Here is an 11,554-nt window from a genome sequence, read left to right as displayed (position 1 = left end):
GCTGCATACTGTCCTTCTCTGACTTATATCGCATTTTATTTTGTTTTGTTAGATGCTATAAACCATTCTTCGAGGCCTGTTTTAGGTTTGCTGTTGAATATATGTTTAATAGCTAAGTTTAGGTCTTCTTTTCTCATAACGCATCTCCTTGGAGGCTTGAAACTGTTGCTTAGATACACTCACCTCATCTTAGTGATGCCTTTGATTTAGTCACATATCCTCTTTCTGCTGCAGGTAAGAGATATGGACTGTTATTAAATCTGCCCTCTTCAGGTTTCCTAGCTGTTGTCGCTCACCTTTGGCATGTTAGCTTCTCTGCCTTCTGCTGGGTATTTAAACTAGTATTTCACTTTTATAGGAATAGGCACAGTCTTGAGAGAAAGATGCTGATAAACTCCCAACAACAATGAACATATTGCATACTGGATAGCGAAAGAGGCAAGCATCCTCTCTGTGACTGAGTCTTACGGATTTGCTCTGAGGTTAAGTGGCTTGTCTGGGATCACATCTGAGCTCCTCTGAGACGGGATTTAAACTCAGATTATCCTGACTCTCACTCCAAGGTTCAGTCCATTATGCCAGGACGCCTCTCAATTAACAAGTGCTCGTTGGAGGAATGGTTGAGTCGCAGTAACCATTAACTTGTAAGCATGGCCAAGCCCCTTGGCTTATCTCAATGTAAATACATTCAAATATAAAATTAGAGCATCGCATTAAATAATCTTGGGGGTCCCTTAATCTACGTGTGAATGAAAAAAAAAAAGAATGGGCTGGTTACATAGTGAAGTCAAGGGATGGACTCCTTGTGGACTGTGTTACTGTCCGTATGATGGCAAAAGATTTCTCAAAAGGGGCCTTGAGGTATATTTATGAGAAGACAGAGACAAGCAGTACACAAAATGGTAGGTAGATGTGAATGGGAGTGTTCATGGAGAAGGAATTCACATCATCAGAGAGATAGATCGTAGATCCATCAAAATCTCAAAGTATAATCACAAAACTTCTACATGCTATTTCATAATGTGGAATTATTATTTCATAGCTGGGTAGCTTTTTTTATGGAGTCCAACAATGGTTTTTATCAATAACTTTTGTTTCTATACCCCCTTCATTGACAAAACATATCCTTCCTTCATTTCCAGATCACCAACAATATAACAAAAAACAAATTTTTGCTATAAAAATTATCCATTGCTTAGTTTCATGAGATAATGCTAAGACCATTCAATTTGCCCAGCCTAGTTTTCCTGCTTGAGCAATTAGCTTGGCCCACGATTGATCACTCCCATTTGTTTCGGAAACAAGATGGTGCTTATGTATTGCTATAATTAGGTCTATATTTTTATTACTTGGACACTTGTGTATTTTCATTTGTATTATTTCTATTTCTCCATCTAAATGATATTCTCTTTCCCTGTAGGAGTGGTTTCCTGTACTTCATTTGAAATTTCATGAATGAGTGAATGAATGAAAAAGCATTTAAGTGCCAGATACTATGCTGAGCATTGAGGAGACAAATGTAGAACTTCTTCTGAACTTGTCCTCCCAACTCACAACCCCTTGACAGGCTTGATCCCTAGAGGGGTGAGACCACCATTATGACTCAGGGTCGTAGGGGTAAACCAAAGGGGCTGTAGTTTTAGTTCTGTTTATCTGGAGTCCCAGTCGTCAAAAATCAACCAGCTGACTACGCTAGCTTTTAGGAAAGGGATTTACTGAAAAAGAAGAGTAAGAGCAGTTGGTACTAAACATCCTCCTAAAGTCTTGGCTGTACTCTCTCATAAACAGGCACAAAATCTATGGGTGAAGTGGGCACTCCTTCATGTTAGTGAACAAGCATTTATTAAGCACCTACTGTATGCCAGACACTGTACTAAGTCATGGAGTTTAAAAAAAGACATGAAAATTTTTCATCTTTTCTCTATTGAATAACATCCTGCCTTATATGTACGTGTGCACATATATGTGTGTACATGCATGTACATATACATGTGTATAGATGCACATGTACACATATATTATGCAATGTATATTGCACATGTATGTATGTGCATGTATGTATATATGTGTACACATATGTAGTAGATACTTATCAAATACTTGTTATTGGACTGAACATTAAAAATATTGTAAAGATGAATTGGCTACATCTATCAAGTGTTTTAAAGTTTTAATGCCAAGATGCTATTTAAATAGCCAGTAGTGAAATGGATTATGTATAGACCAGAGGTTCAAAGGATCCATTTGATGCACATATATTAAAATATTTGAAAAGTAGTCTGTAAGGGGCTAAGAAAGCAAGTCAGAAAAACAAAAGCAAAAGGTTCAAGGAGTCAGTAAGGAAGTGCCCTGGATCCCTCAACTAGCTTGACTCAAAGAGCTCCAAGCTGAGTCCCAGATCACTCCCCCTTGAGGCAAAGTTAAATCCAGCTCCCTAGCCTGGTCTGAGCCATAACTTCTGGGCTATTCTTCATCTCTTTAAGCCCAGGCTGTTGCGCATGTGCACACGCACGCGCATACACACACGTACACATTCCCTTATATGAGGGCAGGAGTTGGAGAGGAGAGAAAGATTGTGTGAGGTACTGAAGTCACTGAGAAAAGGAGTGTCCTGGATGTCATTAGCCAACAGCTACTAGGATTTTGATTGGGTAGTAAATATGGATTCAGTGAACCTCAGAGGAGAAGAGATTGCCAGTGATGGAGATGGAGGGAAAGCCCTGGGGAACAAGGAGTATTCTAACTCTTTCCTTCACCTCTCCCCCCACAACTAAAGAGTGAACGTGCAGCCAGTGCTGGGAAAGGGAGGCCAGGAGGTCAGTGTCATTTTGAGAGAGGCCCGCCCCAAGGACTACAACAGGATGGAAGGGAGAACATAGAAGGTCCCTGGGATCTCCTGCATGGATTTGGGTGATTTGGGCATGCACAAATTTCCATGACAGAAATATGTCCATCCTCGAAGTTCATTCAGCCAGAGAGACTTGTCTCCTTAAAGGCTTTGTCCTCTACTTCCATGATACCCCTATCCCCAGGGTCTTTGATTCTAGAACTGGCATGGCTCTCTCTGATGCCCCAAGATTTTGTTTTCCTTTCATGTCCCTGGGAAGGACCTGGTATACCAGATCATTAACTCACTGACTTGCAGATGGAGAAATGGGGAGTTGTGGGTATCAGAAAGAGGCCTTTTGTGACCTACGAACAAATCCTTGGACTAGAATGGAGAGTTGATCCTCTACCTCCAGCCAGAGAAAACTGAGTCAGAAAGGATAAGAGTAGGAGTACCAGGGCTTTTGTCTTACTTTCTTCTTTTGCCCTCATCCCCCACCCCCACCCCACGTAATAGTATTTTATTTTTTCTAATTATATGGAAAGATAGTTTTCAGCATTCACTTTTACAAGATTTTGAGTTGCAATTTTTTTCCCTCTCTCCCTCCCCAAGATGGCAAGCAATCTGATATGGGATGTACATATAAAATCATGTTACACATATTTCCACATTAGTCATGTTGTGAATGAAGAATCAGAACCAAAGAGGAAAACCATGAGAAAGAAAAAAAGAGAGAAAATAGTATGCTTCAATCTATATTCAGACTTCATTCTCTGGATGTGGACAGCATTTTCCATCATGAGTCCCTTGGAATTGTCTTAGATCATTGCATTGCTGAGAAGAGCTAAGTCTATCAAAGTTGTTCATTGTACAATGTTGTGGTTACTGTGTACAGTGTTCTCCTGGTTCTGCTCCCTTCACTCAGCATCAGTTCATGCAAGTCTTTCCAGGTTTTCCTATAATCTACTTGCTCATCATTTCTTATAGCACAACAGTATTCCATCACAATCATATACCAAAACTTGTTCAGCCATTCCCCCGCTGATGGGCATCCCCCCAATTTCCAATTCTTGGCCACCACAAAAATAGCTGCTATAACTATTTCTGTCCATGTGGATCCTCATTTTCCTAACATCACCTGCAAGGACGTTACACCTGTGTTTGTATGCCTAATTCTCAAACCCATAGCCTTCTTCAAATTCAATGATTTGAGTTGCCAAGGCAGCAAAGGCATGAAGGAGAAAGTCCAGGTGGTCCTACCTCCTCTGACATGCTACTTATGCTCCCGTTCCCTCTTTTATGACATGGAGGCAAAGCTTCTAGGGACTTCTGATCATAGACCTTGTTTGGAGATCCTAAAGACAAAAGGAACTTGGGGAAGTTCCTGGCAACTATTTCTGCCTCATTTCCCTATCTTGGCACTGGAAAATATTCCTCAACCATCCCTCCACCCGCTCCTTTTGAGAAGCTTTGTGGTACAAAGGAGTCTTATACAAAACCGCCCATGCAGAGCTTGGAAGATAGAATGCCAGTCATCCCTGACATGCTACTGATATTGATCTCTTTAGGCCAATCCCTGGTAGCTTCCCAAAGCCCTTGAGATTCTTCCTTCCTCTATCAACCAGTATGTATGCTCTGGAGATTCCCTGTGAAGGCAAAAGAACCCAGTTCTCTGCCTGCATCCCTATCTTGGGTGTTGGGACCAGGATGAAGAGATGACTCAGGTCATGTGGCATCCAGCCTAAAACTATCTTGGGGGTGAAAGGGAGATGAGGAGAGAAGGGAGAGAGGAAAGTGAAGATTAGTTCCTCTTGAAATGTCTAGAGAAGTATCCTCTCCCTCTTCGGCACCATTCATACCTGCCATTCACCAGGTAAATTTCTTTAGGGCAATCCCACCAATAAACTGTAGCCTTGAAAGACCTAGTCCAATAAAGCATTTATTTTATGTGCTGAACATGGAGCTGGAGATACTAGTATGAAGAATGAAACTCAGCTGGAGCTTAATTTTGATAAAGGAGACAAGCATGTATATAAACATATGCAGCACAAATATAAAGTAATGATAAATAAATGTATATTTGTAATAAAGATCTCTCTCTCTATAGTATGTTAATTAAATAATTAAATATATGATGTTCTGTAGACTATATAATATTATATGAAATAAAAATAATAAATACAAAGTAAAAGTAAATGTATATGTACATACATAAATAAACCAAAGTATACACTATTTTTTTTTAAATCTGAGTTGAGAATGGACAGGAGAGAGAGAGACCTGTGCAATAATGTGGGCCAGAGGAGGTAAAGAAGCCAAGAAGCTATGGGTCAGACCAGGCTGGAGAGTCAGATTTCACTTTGTCTCAAGGGGAGTGATCTGGGACCCAGTTGGGAGCTCACTGAGCCAGGTAGGTTGAGGGAAGCTTCGGGACCCAGGACACTTCCTTACAGACTCCTTGAACCTCTTGCCTTTATTCTTCTGACCTTGCAGATACATGGAGGTATTTATATATATATATATATATATATATGCATCCAGTGGATCCTTTGAACCTTTGACTTACATGTAATCCATTGACTATTTAAATAGCATCTTTGTATAAAAAGTTTAAAACACTGGATAGATACAGCCAGTTCATCTTTACAATTCAGTCCAATAATTAACTTTTGATAAGTATCTCCTCTATGTACAAGGCAGAATACTGTGCATTAAAAACAAAAGAATGAAAAACAAAGTAGTCCCTCCCTTCAAAGGGCCTATAGTTGTCCTGGACTACTGACCTCCCTGGTTTCAAGTCCCAACTAAAACCCCACTTCCGACAGGAAACCCTTCCAGCCCCTCAGAATTCTGGTGCCTTTGCTCTGTTGAGCTTTTCCTGTTTGCCTGTATAGAGCTTGTTTTGTACATATTTGTTTCCGCATTAGACTATAAGTTCCTGGAGGTCAGGGTATGTCTTTTGCCTCTTTTCATATCCCCAACACTTAGCGCAGTTCCTGACATATGGTGGGTGCTGGATAAATGTTTATTAAATGGTTGAGGAGGGATTTGCATGTACACAGATAAAGAGAATGCAAAATAGAGTGTAATCAGGTCAAAGGAAAGAAACAGTGCACTAGGAACAATGTGAGGAAACCATTGTTATTCATGTTGTACAAATGGACAAACAAGGTCAGAGGTTAAATTACATGGTCACTTGTTACCAAACAAGTGGATAATGGTAAGGTCTAAGAAGAGAACCAGATCTGGAGCTCAGGCTACTTCTATTCATGCAGGTGAAACCTAATTCTTGGCCTCTAAGGAGGTGGATGTGCTATCTTCCTCTGACCTGTGAATTCATTGATAGAAGGTGAGGACATTTTCTCTACCAATGTAGGTCTACACGTTCTCTGTAACAGACTTGCCCAGAGCACCAAGTTGCCCAAGGTCATGGGGCCATTATTTGTCAGAAGTAGGACCTGAATGCAGATCTTAATGACTTCACAGCCTCCCAATGCCTACTGAACAGAGTGAGTCCCCCACAAGATGGTACTAACCCGTCTGGCGAGCCAAGCTCCCACTCATCTCCCACACATACTCTCTGTCCTGCCCAAATAAGATTAGCCATTGTTCCTATGGATCCATCTTTTCTTATCTCCACGGAGAAGTTCCATGTTTTTATCAACACCTACAACACCTACCTCATTCTACCATCTGCATTTGTTAGAATGCTATCCATCCCTGAAATTATCTCCCTCTTCACCTTTCACCTGGCTTCCTTTCATTCAGCTCTAACCCCACCTTTTGGAGGAGGTCTTTCCTACTCCCCAAAGATACTAGTGCCTTCCTTCTGTATGTATCTAAAAAAAACATACTGTCCTCCTATGACAACATAAGCTCTCCACTTTTTTTTTGGCCTCTATATTCCCAATGCCTAGCACATAGTAAGCACTTAATAAATGCTTGTTGACTGACTGACTGATATCTTCAGCCATTCTCTCAATCAGATGTTATCTCTCCCTTCTCTGGACCACCTAAGAATTTCCTTTCTAGCTTTCTTATATTTGCCACACCCTATCTTGACCTCTGTTGGGTTGTGTGCTTCTCTTTATCCGCATTAACAGATCATAGAGTCTTCAAAAGTAGGGACATGTTGATGTCATGGTCCTCTTCAAGAATGAAGGACAAACGAACAAAAATGATCCAAACTCCCTGGCATACTGATTTACACATAGGAAATAGTCAATAATATCTGCTGAATACAAATGAATGAACAACTTGACAATAACCTTGTAAATGTTGCCAAATCAAAGTGAATATGTTGGAACTGGTTCCAAAATAGACTAAGAGGAGGAGACCAGTTTGGATTGCCTTTGGGAAATTAATTACCCTTTGCTTTGAATGACCCCAAGCTTCTTCCTGAAACACAATTGCATCCTTTAAATTCCATTTTTCTGCCACTGGCACCATGTGGCTACAACTTATGGATTAGCACAGTCTCTGAAGAATTAAAGTTGGGAAGTGGCCCCAACAGAAGTGGAGAGGCCATGTACAGTTGGGCAGGAATAGGTTACAACATATTACGAAGGACAAACTACTCAAGAGAAAGACCAGATAGAATGTCATTGAAGAAACATATGCTGGGTATAAAAATATGTGCCAATCATCTAGCAAGAACAAAGATAACCAAAACACAGCCCACAGTTCCCACTGGATAGTTTCCATGCAATGTGCAAAGATGTAGAGAAAGGGCCCCCAGCATCTTAGTTGAATGACCTATGACTGATCTGCCAGGAAACAAGGACAAAGGTCACACAGAATGAGAAACCAAGGCTGGGCTCCCATCTCCATTACAGGAGAGAGGGACTATAATAGATCAAAGGGTACACATAAAATACAAACCTACTCTGTCTGCAAACTAGCTAGACCTTTGTTCTGGGAAGAGTCCTCTATAGATACAAACCTCTCTTTTCCCGCCTGCCACCTGAAATAATAAAGACTGGTCTCCAGTTGTAGCCTATCATTTTTTGTTTAAAATAAAAGGAAGAAATCAATGCTGTGTTAATGACGTAAAAAAGAATACCCATGTTTCCTTCCATCCCTTAGTGATTTGTCATCACGCTGGAATTATTCTGATCTGGTTAAATATAAAATCAAAACCATTAAAGTTTACAGTGTCATTCCTCTAGATCAATAGTGTCTCATTATGAAAGCATCCAGGACTGGTCTCTGAGACCCCAAGTCCAGAGAGATTCCTAACCTCCTACCTGGATCAGTAATCATTTTGGGAAGGGCATTGCCCATGATTATTGCTTGTTGCCAGTCTAATTCTCAGGAAAGTCCAATAGGGTTTTTCTTTCCAAATAACTACAATTCTCTGTCTCTTCTGCTTTCAGTTTTGGAATTATTTGCATAATGCTTTGGATTATTATCGCTATCTGACCATGGTTTAGCTCAGAGACTTTTTATTCTTAGACATGAAAGAAAGAACCCAGAAGAGTATTAGATATTTCCTCGGTGCTAAGTCAAGCATTTGAAATAAGACTTTAATTTCAAAACAATCTTTGAACTTGGAAATGTCTTTACAAATTGGTAGTCAAATTAAGAATGCAGAATCTATGTAAGAAATTTAATATTATTTGAAATAAAAATGTTTTCCATAATGTAAATTATTTTAAATTGCATTAATATTCTCTTTGGTTTCTGTTTGTTCTCTGTTCTAATCCTTTGTAAGCATTATGTGAAGAGTATTTTTAAAACAGCAGCAAAAGCACATTATAACCAAAAGCTCCAGCAGTGTTTCATTATAATGGCATACTTAAATACTCCAAAGTTGTGGAATGCAAAAGTCAAGATTTTCAGATTTTTCAGCCGTATTCTCTTCTGCATCCTAAGGACAAAACCAGTCTTTCTTCAGATTTGTGATTTTATCCCTCTGTCTTGGCAGATACTGGAGTGGTTTGCCATTTCCTACTTCAGCTCACTTTACAGATTTGGAAACTGAGGCAAACTGGGCTAAATGACTTGACCAGGGTCACACAGCTAGAAGTATCTGAAGGCACATTTGAACTCAAGTCTTCCTGTCTCCAGTCCTGGCATTCTATCCTGGTATGGAAACTCTCTCTAGCTGTGCTGATTGCTTGAGTAAAACTTAAGAGTCTTAAGAGAGTTGAGTGGGGGAATTGAGAAGCTAACTGACTTGTCCAGGGTCACAAGTAGTACAAGTTGGAGGCAAAACTTGAGCCCAGCTGTTCCCAATTCTAAGGACAGACCTCCATCCGCTCCTTTACATTGACCTTTTACATGAAACCTTTCCACATTCTCCCCCCACATTATCTAGTATCAATTTTGCATATGCTTTTCCTGACACCTCCCCTTACTGGAATATAAGCTTCTGAAGGGAACAGATTATTTCACATTTGTCTTTGCATCCCGAGAGCATAGCACACTACCTAACAAAAGTAGGTCTTCAACAAAAGCTTGTTGATTGATTTGTAACATGCAGGTATAAAATTATGTAAGAATGTGCACATACAATTTTATTTGTAGCATGTAGTTGCTTAAATAATATGAAAACCTATGACATATTTGGTTTATTAAAGCAATTCTTCATGTGGAAAACAAGGTCTACTCACAGCCTACTAATCTCCCTGTTGTTTAGTCATTTCAGTCATGTCTGACTCTTTGTTACTCCATTTGGGGTTTTCTTGGAAGATACCGGAGTAGTTTGCCATTTCCTACTTCAGCTCATTTTACAGATTTGGAAACTGAGGCAAACTGCGCTAAATGACTTGACCAGGGTCACACAGCTAGGAAGTATCTGAAGGCACATTTGAACTCAAGTCTTCCTGTCTCCAGTCCTGGCATTCTATCCCCTGCCCTGTCTAGCTGCCCTCTGACCTTCCTGGCTTCCCACCAACTAAAATCCCACCTTCTAGCAGAAGCCTTCCCCTCTTAATTCCAATGCCTTCCTTCTCAATTATTTGCTATTTATCCTGTGTATAGCTTGCCTTGTATATATTTGTTTGCTTGTTGTTTCCCCTACTGGATTGTAAGCTTCTTGAGGGCAGGGTCTGTCTTTTTCCTCCTTTTCTATCCCAGGAAAGTAGTCCAGTTTGCCCAGAATTGTTGTGTTCGTCCTTCATTGCCAAAGAAGACTGTGACATCAGAGAAATGGTGACATGACTTACACTGGACTTTGTTTTGAGCGAGGGAGGGCTATGCAAGGTCACCAGCTTGACTTTTCCTCCTGAGCCATCTCAATCCAGTGATTCCTTAGAATGACTGGAGGTGGCCCAGAATAAAATGGGAGACCTAGGCCTTGTAGGCTAAGGTCTTTTCAGGTACTCACTTAAAGTGAGGTAATGCCTATTCAGGGAATAGGCTTCTTTAAAAAGTAGTCAGAGGGATAGCCCCTTTAATGGAAAAGAAAAAAATAGATAAATAGATGAATCACACTGGGAGAGGCAGGAGCCTCAGGGTTGTTGTTTAGAGGAGAAACTGTTACTATTGTCATTCACTCTAAACCAGGAGGATCCAAAAACAGGCCATTGAGTGGAGATTGGGCAGGGATCCATTGTTGTTGAATCCATGGGCTGCAGAGTGCACTGGTTCTAAGGTTTTAGGGGAGAAAAGAAAGAAAGGGAGAAAGAGAGAGAGAGAGAGAGAGAGAGAGTGAGCTAGCCAGTGTACCCCAAGTTAACTGGGCAGCTTCTGGCCATTGTTGACCTGAAAACTTGGTTGAAGAAAAGGCAACAGGCTAAATGCATACATTTTATGATTTAATTAATTAATTAATTAATCAATTCCCTATTAAAGAAAATGGTAACATAACGCATTATGGAGCCAGAAAGATGTTCTGGCTACCCAGTACAGAAATCTTCTGGCTTATATACATTTTGCCATGAGAAAGGAGTTCTCTTAATAAACACGTAAACAAAGTAGCCTCAGTTGGGTTTTATGATCCCAAGCTATGGGCATCTCCTTTCCCTAGCATGCCTTTGTGATTCAAGATAAGGAAAAAGTCCCATCACCCAGACTGCAGATATCCTGTCTTAAACAGGCCTTTGAAGTTGTTTATCTTAACAGAGTAGACAAAGCTGAAGTTACAACCCAAGGTATCTGTGTTTTTCTCTTATCACTAGGAAGCTAGAAGAAGGGTCTGGTAAGGAAGTCCCATTTGCTTGACATCAAAAGGCATCCTCTAAACAAAGGAGACTATTAGGTCCAGGCTCTTCTTAATTCAAAGTCTAAAATTTATATCAAAGGATTGTGATAATGTTTAATATAAAATTTTAGAATAATCTCTTTGTTCTCTCTGAAGCAAACTCAGAGAGTGCCTCTTCCTATGTCAGCAAAAGCCAGCCAAGGCTGACTCTACACTCCTTAAGGAGACCTTTAACCTAAGACACTATATCTTGAATAATGAAACTTTCCTTTGATGAATCTTATTATCTATAGACACATACTATGTTATGAATAATGGGACTCCCTTACTCCCTTATCAGACCCTTCTTCTAGCATCCTAGTGTGAAGAAAGGAAAACACAGATACCTTGGGTTGTAACTTCAGCTTTTGTCAAACTCTGTTAAGATAACAACTTCAAAGGCCTGTTTAGGACAGGAAGCCTGGTGGGATTTTCTTACCCAGCTGGAATCCCAAGGCCTGACCAACATTACTTTGTTAATTGTCTTGTCTCACTAAATTTATGATTTATTCAACTAGGAGAGTTCCTTTCTCACGGCAAAA

The sequence above is a fragment of the Notamacropus eugenii genome, chromosome 3 (genome assembly GCF_028372415.1).
Source record: "Notamacropus eugenii isolate mMacEug1 chromosome 3, mMacEug1.pri_v2, whole genome shotgun sequence".
Classification (NCBI taxonomy): domain Eukaryota; kingdom Metazoa; phylum Chordata; class Mammalia; order Diprotodontia; family Macropodidae; genus Notamacropus; species Notamacropus eugenii.
Note: the sequence above shows the minus strand (reverse complement) of the source record.